Consider the following 13759-nt stretch of genomic DNA (forward strand, 5'->3'; position numbering starts at 1 on the left):
AGGAAAAGGTAAATTAGAGGTAGCAAAAGTTATGCATTAGTGTGATTGAGAGAGGATGGAGGTAGAGATTGACAAGAAATGTAAGCAGCCTAAACAAAACAGGGAAGGAGAGCACAGGAAAGAACTTAGGGGAGACATTGCTAGCAAATGAATGGAGTTATAGGATAGTCTAAAAAAAAGGTTGAACATAAATTAAGAGGAAATCCTATTGAAAATGATTTAAAATACCTGGTGCAACAATCCACACAGTGTCTGTAATAAATAGAAAAGCAATCACTGTTGGGAGGAACCAAAGATAGTCAGCATAACTGAGACATGACTACAGAAAAATCTTAAACCAGAATTAGACACTGTTGGGTGTAACATTTAAAAAAGATAGAGAGGGATAAAGGAAGGATTGAGTATTTGTACACATTGGGAATAGAATAATGGTAGTAGATAAAGGAACACAGTTATGAGCAAGAAAAATAGAACTCATATGGACAGACAGAAAAGATAATAAAGGATCAATCACACATAGATATACTTGCAGACCACCTCATAATGGGATGGAGGAGGACAAAGAAAGGACCCAGACTAAAAACTAATGTCATTGAATACAGTATCAAGTGGCAGATTGGTTTTATAGCTGGTTTCAAGAAAGAAAGCATGGAGTTGGCATATAGAGTGATTGTTCAGATTTGCAGAAAGTGGGAAGTAATGTTACATAAAGATCAGTGCTGGGATTTTTTGAAATCATATTAACGACTTGGACTTGAAATCAAAATCACAGTTTCTAAGTTTGTGGACAACACCAAAAAGGAAGTCTATAGTCAATACTGATGAGAACTGCAAGAATTACAGGAGGACAAAATAAACTTGCAGAATAGCTAAATAATTGGAAAATGAATTTAAGGTGAGTAAGTGTGGCATTGTACATTTTGGTGGGAAGATTGTGAATAATTTATTCTCAAGAAATTTGAGTTTAAGTGGGGTAGAGGAATAAAAGGAAATACAAAATCCTAAAAAAGTTGTGCCAAAGGGTACAAGGCTATAACGAAAAGACTAAACACTGGGCTTGTCTGCAGAGGATACAATTGAAATGTAGGAAGGTTAAGTTAAATCTGTTTTGAATCTCAGTTAGATCACATTTAGAATACTGCCTGTGTCGTGATTGTATTAAAATCAGCCAGGTGAACCTCATAGAATATGAGTTCCTTGAGTTGGGCTGTTAATCTCATCCAAAGAGGGAGTCCTAGCTGACAGCTATAAATAGGAGTGTTAGAGGTTCTGTTCACTCAGAGAGTTGGCTCTGAGAAAGCTTGATCAGTGTCACAGACTCTCCATTTGTCAATAAAGGGTGACTTGGTGACAGGATGCTAGACTGAGTGGAGTTATTTCAGTGATGACAAAAGAAAAGCACACTCCTGAAGAAATTTGCTTGCAACAATTGTCTATGAGTTGGAGTACATATTTCTGGTATCATGCCGTTATCTGGGAATCTTGACTTGTTCAATTCTGCTGTTGAAGACTGGGCCCAGCATATAGAAAGAATGCATTTTTTTTAGGGCAAATTACATTGGGGCAGGTGAAAAGCAACAAGTAATCCTTTTCAGTTATTGGGAGCCTAACTTCCCTTGAGACATCAGATACAAAAACCTTTCAAGAGGTGATGGATTTAGTTTAGGGATAAAGCCTCCTCTAATTCTGAGACACTATCGGTTTCACTTAGCAATTCAAGAAGCAGGGAATCGTATCAGGACTTTTGATTAGGTTAAAATGATGGGCAGAGGAATGTGACTTTGATTTAACTCTTAATGAGATGCTGAGATATTGTTTGGTATGTAGGATTAATGATGTAACCATGCAAGTGTGCTAACTGGGTTGATTATTGGAAAATATGGCAAGTGGAGCATATGAGTTGTGGGGTATTCCGATGGAAGTGGATACCATCAGTAGGGTTGAGCTTGGAGAACACCACTTGAATAAAGGCAACTGCATAACCTCAGTCAGAACATATCTTGAACAGAGGGACTCTACATTATCCCACAGCAAAATTCAAAACAAAACCTCAAAACAAAACCATGTCTTGGCCAAATGAATTTCTTCAGGATTAGATTAGATTACTTACAGTGTGGAAACAGGCCCTTCGGCCCAACAAGTCCACACCGACCCGCCGAAGCGCAACCCACCCATACCCCTACATATACCCCTTACCTAACACTACGGGCAATTTAGCATGGCCAATTCATCTGACCCGCACATCTTTGGACTGTGGGAGGAAACCGGAGCACCCGGAGGAAACCCACGCAGACACGGGGAGAACGTGCAAACTCCACACAGTCAGTCGCCTGAGGCGGGAATTGAACCCAGGTCCCTGGCGCTGTGAGGCAGCAGTGCTAACCACTGTGCCACCGTGCTGCCCGTTGCAATTACTGAAATGGCCGTGTTGGTCTCGGTTGGTAAACCATTGTGTTGCTGCCAATATAAGGACTCAGTAGTGCGACTCAGAGTCCCGCTAGATCTAAATGGACTAAGATAACTCATAGGCTAATTTCTAGGCAAGTGCATACCTTGGAAAATCTACCAACATTTGATTTGGAACAGTTAAATTGCTTAGTAACATGCAAATCAGAATCACCCAATATAAACATCTAGTTAAATGGTCACCCAGTTCTAATGGAGGTTGATATTAACACGGCCATTTCAGTAATTGCAGAACCAGTCTTTATCAAAATTTGCTCTGGACTCCAACCCTTAGGTTTGTGCAAGAACTCGGCTAGACTGAGAACCTATACTGGGAATCTTTACAGATTAAGGGTACAACTTTAGTTCAGGTCTCTTATAAGAAGCACTGATTGTGGCAAAAGACTCATATCCAAGCTTGATGGGGCAAAGTTGGTTGAGAAAGATTCAGCTCGATCGGCTCAACGTTTTTTGATTAGAAAATGACTGCCTGAGTGAAGTCCTAATTAAAAACACGGAAGTTTTTCAGGAAGGTCTGGCGACTATGACCAGGAAGTAATTCCATGAGTCTACAAGGCTCACCCAGTGCCATTTGCCTTATGGGCAAAAGTAGAGGCAGGAATCAGAAGGCTGGAAAGTGAAGAAATCATCAAACCAGTTCAGTTTGCGGAATAGGCAACACCGGTCATATCGATTGTGAAGTCTGATGGGTCAGTTCACCTTTGTGGGGATTTCAAACAAATGCTAAATGGCTTTTCATAGTTTGATAAATGGGGTATCATTAGCCTGTGCAACCTTTCAGCAGATGATGGAAAATATTTTACAAGGTCTACCCCAGATTGCCATTTAGAGAATTTGGACATAGTCCTTAGAGATTTCTCCAAGGTGGGTGTGTGCCTTAGAAGGGAAAAGATGTGTTTTCCAGACACTTCAAGTAACCTAATTGGGGTACAGAGTCAACAAGACTGGATTGCACACAATGGAAGATAAAGTGAGGGTGCTCAAAGGTGCCCCGGCTTCATGTCTCTACTGGATCTTAGGTCTTTCCTTGGGCTTCTGAATTATTATGGAAAGTTCATACAGAACTTGACCTATATTCCTGGCACCTTTGCATCTACTCTTAAAAAATGATCAGCCTGGAAATAGTCACATAGCCAAACGATAGCTTTCAGAGAAGTGAAGAAACAGCTATCACCCTCTAAGGTGTTGGCACACAATTATCTAGTGAGATCTGGAATGGACACATGATACCTCCCTATATGACAGCGGGGTAGTATTAGGTCACAGGTGGCCAAAAAGAAAGGAATTCCCAATAGTTATGCATCCAAAATTTTGGCTAATGTGTAGTGTAAATACTCCTAGATATAGAAGGAAGGTTTGGCGGTCTTATTTGGAATAGGGGATTTCCACCAATATCTTGATTTACTGATGTAAATTTGTAATGATATCGGATCACAAACCCCTGCTAGGTCTACTTAAAAAGGTCAAGGCAGTGTAGCCCACACCTTCAGTCTGAATTCAGCAGTGGGCTCTCATATAAAGAGCGTATAATGATAAGTTGAATACCATCCGAGAGGCCGAGTAGCAAATGTGGATGCATTAAGCCAACTTCCACTGGCAGATACACTGTCAATGGTACTGCCACTGGAAAAGACCATAATGGTTTTACATTTTTTGGGCATATTTCCAGTCACAGTTGCCAATATCAGACTTTGGACGCAGAAAAATCCAGTCCTGGAAAAGCTGAAATGGCTGGTTGTGATGAGGGAACACAAAGGGCTGAAACCTTTTTGGACTTAGAGAGATCAGATCACAGTAGAGGGTGGCATATTATTATGTGGAGTAGAACGTGAGGTGCTAGAAAAGCACAGCAGGTCAGGCAGCATCTGAGGAGCAGGAGAATTGATGTTTTGAGCATAAGCCCTTCATCAGGAATGAGGGTTGTGGGCAGGGAGTCTGAGAGATAAATGGAAGGGAGGGGTGGGGTTGGGTGGAAGGCACCTGAGAGTGCGATAGGTAGATGAAGGTGGGGGAGAAGGTGATAGATCGGAGAGGAGGGTGGAGCAGATAGATGGGACAGATCAGGAGGGCGGTGCCGAGTTGGAGACTTGGGACTGGGATAACATGGAGGGGGGGGGGAAAGGGAAATTAAGAAACTGGTGAAATCCAAATTGATCCCGTGTGGTTGCAGGATCCCAAAGCGGAATATGAGGAATTCTACCTCCGGGCATCAACCCATAGTCTCAGCATACTCCTGTCCTACTGACCTCATCTCTGCCTACCTCGACGCCTTTCAATCCCTCATAGTCCAGGGAACTCCCCACCTATGTTTGGGATACCACCCACGCCCTTCACCTCCTCCAAGATTTTCGTTTCCCCAGCCCCCAATGCCTTATCTTCACCATGGACATCCAGTTGCTGTACACATCCCTCCGCCATGGCGAAGGCCTCCAAGCCCTCTGTTTCTTCCTCTCACGCCGTCCCAACCAGTACCCTTCCACTGACACCCTCATCCACGTGGCGAAACCGGTCCTCACCCTTAACAATTTATCCTTCAAATATTCCCACTTCCTCCAAACCAAAGGGGTAGCCATGGGCACCTGGATGGGACCCAGCTATGCCGCCATTTTTGTCGGGTATGTGGAACAGTTCATCTTCCGCAGTTACACCGGCACTGCCCCCACCAGTTCCTCCGTTACATCAATGACTGTATCGGTGCTACCTCATGCTCCCTCAAGAAGGTTGAACAATTTATCAACTTCACTAATACATTTCACCCCGACCTCAAATTCACCTGGACCATTTCAGACACCTCCCTCCCCTTCCTGGACCTCTCCATCTCCAGTGACTGACTAACCACGGACGTCTAATTCAAGCCCACCAACAGCTCTCTAGACTACACCTCCTCCCACCCTACTTCCTGTTAAAAACACCATCCTTTATTCCCAATTCCTCCACCTCCACCACATCTGTTCCCAGGATGATCAATTCCACCTTAGAAAATCCCAGATGGCCTCCTTCTCCCAAGATCTCAATATCCCTTCCCTCATGGTAAACAATGCCCTCCAGCGCATCTCCTCCACTTCCTGCCCTTGAACCCCACCCATCCCAATGCAACAAGGATAGAACCCCCCCAAGTCGTCACCTTCCAGCCCACCAACCTCCGCATACATTTCATCATCCTCCGCCACCTACAAACAGACCCCACCAGCAGATATATTTTTCCATCCCCACCCCTATCAGCCTTCTGGATAGACCATTCGTCCACAACTCTCTCATCAGATCCACAGCCCCACCAGCCCACACCCCACTCTCGGCACCTTCTCCTGCCACGGCAGGAAGTGCAAAACCTGCGCCCGCACCACTCCCCTCACCTCTGTCTAAGGCCACAAAGGATCCTTCCACATCCAACATAAATTTATCTGTGCCTCCACCAATGTCATCTTCTGTACCGTTGCACTGATGTGGTCCTCTACATCGGGGAGACAGAAAGCCTACTTGCGGATCATTTCAGGGAACATCTCTGAGCCACCCACACCAACCAACCCCACTGTCCCATGGCTGAACATTTCAACTCCCCTTCTCACTGTGCCACGGACATGTAGGTCCGGGGCCTCCTCCATCGTAAAACCCTTACCATCCAACGCTGGAGGAAGAACGCCTCATGTTCTGCCTTGGGACCCTGCGACCACATGGGATCGATGTGGATTTCACCAGTTTCCTCATTTCCCCCTCCCCCCCCTTAATATCCCAGTCTCAAGCCTCGAACTCGGCACCGCCCTCCTGACCTGTCCATCACCTTTCCAATCTGTCCGCTTGACCCTCCTCTCCCACCTATCACCTTCTCCCTCATCTTCATCTATTGGATTCTCAGCTACCTTTCATCCAACCCACACCTCCTCCCATTTATCTCTCAGCCCCTGGCTCACAAGTCTCAGTCCTGATGAAAGGGCCTATGCCCAAAATGTTGATTCTCCTGCTCCTCGGATGCTGCCTCCTGCTGTGCATTTTCCAGCACCACACTCTCGACTCTGATCTCCAGCCTCTGCAGTCCTTACTTTCTCCTATATTATTACGTGGAGCCAGAGTGATTGTCCTGAGCATGGATCGGCAAAACATATTGGCTTAACTCCACCAGGTATGTCCAGGGAATTCCGAAACGAAGATGTTGGCAAGACGTTATGTCTAATGACCAGGATTGGATGCAGACATAGATGCATTATTGGATTGTGATTGTGAACGGAAAAAAATTACTGCCAGCGGCTGCCCCACATTTGTGGGAATGGCTGGGTAAACACTGGACATGGTTACACATCAATTGTGCATGTCCTTTCCTGAGCTCAATGCTCTTAGTCATTGTAGACGTCCACCCAAAGTGGCTGGACGTGCATGGTGTTCATTCGTCAAACTTGGGGATGACGATAGAATACCTGCGCACATCCTTTGCAATAGTAGGTCTCTCGAAAGTGTCAGTCACAGATAATAGGCCATCATTTACCAGCAAGTAATTTGAGTATTTTAGTTTAGTTGCTGATTGAATTCTATTGACTCTTACTGTGCATTTTTAAGAAGTGTTTGGTGATTTCTAGACTGTTTAAATTTACTGATGTCCACAGGGAGTTGTGTAGCACATGCTGTAGAACTTTGTTCTGACTTCAGCAATTCTGCACAAATCACTTGTCCCACATATCGGTGGAGCAGTGAGCCTGATTAATCAGCTATGGGAGGGACATAGGTGATAATCCACAGGAAGTTTCTTTGACCACATCTAACCTAATGCCATGAGACCCAATGGGAAACAGAGTCAATACTGAATACTCTCAAGTCTATTCCCTTCCAATTATATACCACAATGGCGTTACCCCCAGTGGGTCAGTCCTGCCAATGGGACAGAACATACCCAGGAATGATGAAAGCAGAGTCTGGAACAGTGGCTTTAAGGTATGATATGAAAGTATAACTATGCTTGGAACATCTGTCTTAATGTTGGCTAAGATGTTAAGAGGAGAACTTTTCAGGGTTGAGTCTGTGTGGTGTGCGTTTGGTGTTTCTGGTGTCTCGGTCCTTTGCAAGAAGTCCATCCAGTTATATTCTTATTTGACTTCTCTGTAGCAATTTGGTACAACTGAATAGCTTGTAGAGGGCAATTAAGAGTCATCCATGGTGCCATGTGTCTGGGTCGCACATGGGCCAAATAAGGTGAAGATGGCAGATTTCCTCCCCTCAGGACATTGGATGGGTTTTAATGCCAATTTAGTGTATAAATCAGCATTGGACAATGGCCATAGTGTTTCCATTCTGCTGCTTCTTGCATAAGTGGTTAGGTGAACACAACTAAGTTAACTGGGGAGGTGCTAGCCTAGTAGTATTATCACTAGACTATTAATCCCGAAACTCAACTAATGTTCTGGGGACCTGGGTTTGAATCCTGCCATGACAGAGAGTGGAGTTTAAATTCAATTTTTAAAAAAAGTCTGGAATTAAGAATCTACTGATGACCATGAAATCATTGCTGATTGTCAGAAAACTGGTTCATCAATGTCCTTCAGGGAAAGAAATCTGTCGACCCCACCTGGTCTGACCTAAATGTAACTCCAGACCCACAACACTGTGGTTGACTCTCAACTGAAATGGTCTAGCAAGCCATTCAGCTGTACCAATCACTACAAAGTTTCAAAGAAATACAACTAGCATTGACCTAGGCACCAGAAAAGACAAAGGCAGAAATAGCTTTGTCGACTCTGCAAAGTCCACCTTACATCTGGGGGCTAGCAACAGCCTGACATTGTCATACTCATGGAATCAGACCTTACAGATAATGTCCCAGATGCCACCATCATCATCCCTGGAATATGTCCTATCCCACCAGCAGGACTGGCCCAGCAGAGATGGCAGCGCAGTGGTATACAGTCAGGAAGGACTTGCCCTGGGAGTCCTCAACATTGACTCCAGATTCCACGAAGTCTTGTGGCTTCAGGCTAAAGATGGGCAAGGAAACCTCCTGCTGATTACCATGTACCATCCTCCCTCAGCTGATGAATTGAAATTCCTCTATGTTGAACAACACTTAGAAAAAACACTGAGGATGGCAAGAGCACAAAAGTATTCTGGATGGGGGATTTCAATGTCCATCACCAAGAGTGGTTTGGGGCAGCAGTACTACTGATCGTGCTGATCAGGTCCTAAAGGACATGGTGCTGGACTGAGTCTGTGGCAGGTGGTGAGGGAACCAACAAGAAGGAAAAACAAGACTTCATCCCTACCAGTTGCAGATGGATCTGTCGATGACAGTATTGGTTAGAGCAACCACCGCATATTCCTTGCGTAGACAAAGTCCTGCCTTCACATTGAGAATAACCTCCAGTGTGTTGTGTGGCACTATCACTGTGCTAAATGGGACAGACTTCAAACAGATCTAGCAACTTAAGACTGGGCATCCATAAGGCATTGTGGACCATTAACAGCAGCAGAATTGTGCTCCAGCACAATGTGTAACTTCACAGGCCTGTATATGCTCCATTCAATCGTTACCATCCTGCCAAGAGGTCAACCCTAGTGCAATGCAACATGCAAGAGGGCATGGTAGGAGCAGCACCAGGCAAATCTAAAGATGAGGTGTCAAGCTGGTGAAGCTACCAACAGGACTACATGCATACGCAACAAGTGATAGAACTAAGCAATCCATCAAACAATGAATCAGATCTAAGCTCTGTAGTCCTGTCACATCAGTCGTGAATGCTGGAGGACAATTAAACAACTGACTGGAGGAGGAGGAAGCTCCACAAGTATTCCCATCCTCAATGATGGAAGAGCCCTGCACATCAGTGCAAAAGATAAGGCTGAAGCTTTTGCAGCAATCTTCAGCCAGAAGTGTCTCGTGGATAATCTATCCAACCTCCTCCAGTGGTCCCCAGCATTACAGATACAGGTACACAAACCTATATCCGAAATCCAAAATTTATCTTATGGAGTGTGGAGCATTATTTTGGTGAGCTAACAGGTGACCCAACTCCACACCCACTCGAACCACGTCACTCAGATGTGACGTGGCAGCGTGACCCAGCACTGGCAGGCATCAATTTTGTCTCAGAGCCCATACTATTCACATGTGCATCTGCTGTTAGGTAACGGTTGTTTATTTCACTGTGAAAATGTCATTTATTCAGAAAGCTGCAAAATTCTGAATTCCGAAAAACAACTGGCCCCATGGATTTTGGATCGTGTACCTGTACCATTATTTAGCCAATTTGATTCACTCCATGTGGTATCAAGAAATCCTTGGAGACATTGAATACTGCAAAAACTATTGTCCTGACAACATTCCAGCAATAATATTGAAGGTTTGTGCTTCAGAGTTAGCCACTCCCGTGGCCAAACTGTTCCAGTATAGTTACCAGCATCTACCTGACAATGTGGAAGATTGTCTAGGTACGTCCCATACATAAGAAAAATGCAGGTCAGATCCAACCTGGCCAGTTACCACCATATCAGTCTACTCTCAATCATCAGTAAAGTGATGAAGGTATCATCAATAGTGCCATCAAGCAGCACTCAGCTCCTGACCTCATTACAGCCTTGATTCAAACATGGACACAAGAGCTGAATTCAAGAGGTGAGGTGAGACATCAAGGCTTCATTCGACTGAGTGTGGCATCAAGGAGCCCTAGCAAAGCTCAAATCAATGGGTATCAAGGGATAATCTCTCTGGTGGTTGGAGCCAAACCTGGCACATTGGAAGATGGTCATGGTTGTTGAAGGTTGGTCATCTCAGTTCAAGGGTATCCTGGCAGGAGTTTCTTGGGTAGTGTCCGAGGACCACAATCTTCAGTTGCTTCATTAATGACCTTCCCTCTACTATAAGGTCAGAAGTGGGAATGTTCACCGATAATTGCACAATGTTCAACACCATTCGTGATTTCTCTGATATTGAAGCAGTTCATGTTCAAATGTAACAAGATCTGGACAATACCCAGGCTTGAGCTGACAAGTAGCAAGTAACACTTGCATCACACAAATGATCATCACCAACAAAAGACAATCTAACCACCACCCCATAACACTATCAACATCCTGGGAGTTATCATCGACCTGAAACTCAACAGGACTCACCACATAAACACAATGGCTACAAGAGCAGTTCAGAGGTTAGGAATACTGCAGTGAGTAACTCACCTCCTGACTCCTCAAAGTCTGTCCACCATCTACAAGGCACAATTCAAGAGTGTGATGGAATCCCATTTGCCTGGATGAATTCATCTCCAACAACACTCAAGAAGCTTGACATCATCTAGGTCAAAGTAGCCCGTTTGATTGACACAACATCCATAAGCATCCAGTCCATCCACCATCAACATGTAGTAGCAGCAGTGTGCACTATCTACAAAATGCAATGTAGGAATTCACCAAAGGTCCTCAGACAGCACCTTCCAAACCCATGACTACTTCCATCTAGAAAAACAAGGGCAGTAGATACATGGGAACACCAGCACCTTCAAGTTCCCATCCAAACCACCATCCTGATTTGGAAATGTATCACTGTTCCTTCACTTGTCACTGGGTCAAAATCTGGAATTCCCTCCTTAATGACATTGTAGGTCAACCCATAACAGGTGGACTGTAGCAGTTCAAGATGGCAGCTCACTGCCACCTTCTCAAGGACAGTTAGGGATGGGCAATAAATTCTAGTCAACCAGCGACACCCACATCCCACAAAATGAATTTTGAAAATTGGCTCAATAGCTGCTTTGCAATGGAAAGTGACGCCAACAATGCAGGCTCAACTCTTGTACCAATTGAGGTCATCGTGGAGGTCCCATCACCTGAGGTATGGTGACCGTCAGGTTAAACCACCACCAGTTGTCTCTCTAATGAGACAGCAGCCCTATGGTGTTTTGGGACTATGGCAACTTATCCTTATCTTGCTTCTGGAACATACATGGGATCCACATTTCATTGCCCTACCAAGTAAATCGTGTGGATTCCCAAGAAGATGCAGAACAAACCAGGGTGGATTACAACCAACAGGTTACAGAATGAAGTGGAGACAAAAAAACTACAGATGATGGAATCCAAGGTAGACCAGCAGGAAGCTGAAAGAACACAGCAAGCCAGGCAACATCAGGAGGTGGAGAAGTCAACGTTTTGAGTCCTCAAGAAACATTATTCCTAAAACATTGACTTCTCCACCTTCTGATGCTGCCTGGCTTGTTATGTTCTTCCAGCCTCCTGCTTGTCTACCACAGAATAAAGTAGAGCAGAGGAGGAATATGGACAATAGAGGGATCACACTACAATAAATATAATATGCTGCAGACAAAAAGAGCAAACTACAGGAGAACCAGTACACAAACTATAAAGAAAACATGGAGTAGAAAAAGAACACAGGGAATATATTGGAAACTAGAACCAAGCATGAAAACAGGCCATATAGCAAATTAATACAGGTAAATACCATAGAAAAATACGACAAATTGTACAAAACAAAGAAAAGCAGAGAAAATGAACATAACAGAAAAACAGGAGCACAGAATTGTGAGCACAGATAAAGAGTGCAGAAGAAGCAAGGAAAGTGCATTAATTGAAGAGAAAACAGACATCAGTGGAAGTATAAACTCCATAAAGTGTTGAAAAATGAGAAAACAAACATCATACACGTAGACCATTTCTCTATAATTAATTAGAGACACTAAACCTGAGAAAAGATATCATAAGTTACTGAGAAAGCAGTGAAAATGCACACAGTAAGCAGAGAACCACAGCACAAACAAGAAACACAAAGTCAGTTAGAACAAGAACAAGGAGACATGGAAATTGTTCTGAAGAAATAGTCAATGCCCAGAAGTCAAGAATCAAGGAGAGACTTAATAGGAATGAAATCCAGGAGTTGAACTAGAGATAAAAGGTAATATAATGCTAAGTAGATTTATGATCAATATGAATAAACTGTAGGGCTGAAGTTAGGTTTTGCTAGTTGCATGAAAAGTGGTCGAAGTGATCCAGCTGCTCACCTTGGATGGATGGACAACATGTTCGATGGGGAAGTATGATTTCCCTAAGGCTTTTCTTTGGAAGTGACATGCTGTGTGAATGCTGAGAAGATTCATGATGTAATGGATCTAAATTTCATGAAGCCTTTCATAAAGTTCTCAGGCTGCTAAAAAAACTTTCCATGCATGCCACCATAACAAAAGGATATCCTAATTTCATACACCCTGTTTGATCCTTGATCCTTTCCCTAATTCTTTGCCCATCACAAATCAATCATTCCCAGGCTTGAACACTTCAGTTGACCCTCAGTATCCACAGAGTTTTGATGGAATAGAGTTCCAGATTAGCACTACCATTAACTGAAAGAAGGGCTTCCTGATTTCACTCCTGAATGTCTCTAATTTTAAACTCATGCCCCTTTTTCTAAACTTCCAAATGAGATAGCTTCTCTCAAATCAGCTTATCAAATTATTTCTATAATTTTACATATCTCTGTTAGACCTGAGAACCTTCAATCCTCAAACTTCAAACCTAAAGAATATACAAGCCACTTTAAAGGAATGTGAATTCATAATGCAACCATTTTAACCCATGTATCACTATGTGACAGTGCTGCACCCCTCCCAAGGTCAGAATATCTTCCTGTGGTGTGGTGACTAGCACTAAATGCAAAATTCAAACAAAGTCTGACCAGTGTTCTGTACAACATAAGCATCACCATCTCACTTTTGAATCAATTTTGGATTGACACTGGGCGATGTACTGAGTGGATTGGTGCCAGGAGAGATACTGAGTTGGTGTCCCAGAGATCACTTCTGGGAGACTGAAGGAATGTCCCATGTTCTAGTGCCTGGAGAAATGTACTGACAGGGCTGTCTCAGTGATCACTGCTGGATAATGTACTGAGTGGGCATGAAAAGGTTTGTGTTTGGTGGTGTACTATTTGGGGTCTCCTGACTTTTTTTATGTATGTATGGATGGATTTAGAAAGGCAATGAGCAGTTTTAGGGGGAGCTCTTTGACAAACTCTATCTGGACTTACCCAAACCACTGAGGCAGACTGCACTAATGCTGCTTGAGAACTTCAATTTCCCTCCTGTTGTTAATCAGATGCATAGGTACTACCAATATAGGAGTGAAAGGAATGAGCAGCAATTGTTGTAATAAGTTGATCTGATCTGTTATCCTTACTCTAGATTGACAGAGAATTAATTTTGATTGGTTGGTAGATAATGCAAACTAGAAAGTTAAGGTAGAGCTGCAAGTTATAAGAGCATTTAAAACAATGACTGCTTGAACCAATCCCTAATATTATTTCAACTTCAGA

Source organism: Hemiscyllium ocellatum, chromosome 30, assembly GCF_020745735.1.
Source record: "Hemiscyllium ocellatum isolate sHemOce1 chromosome 30, sHemOce1.pat.X.cur, whole genome shotgun sequence".
NCBI classification, from domain to species: Eukaryota; Metazoa; Chordata; class Chondrichthyes; order Orectolobiformes; family Hemiscylliidae; genus Hemiscyllium; species Hemiscyllium ocellatum.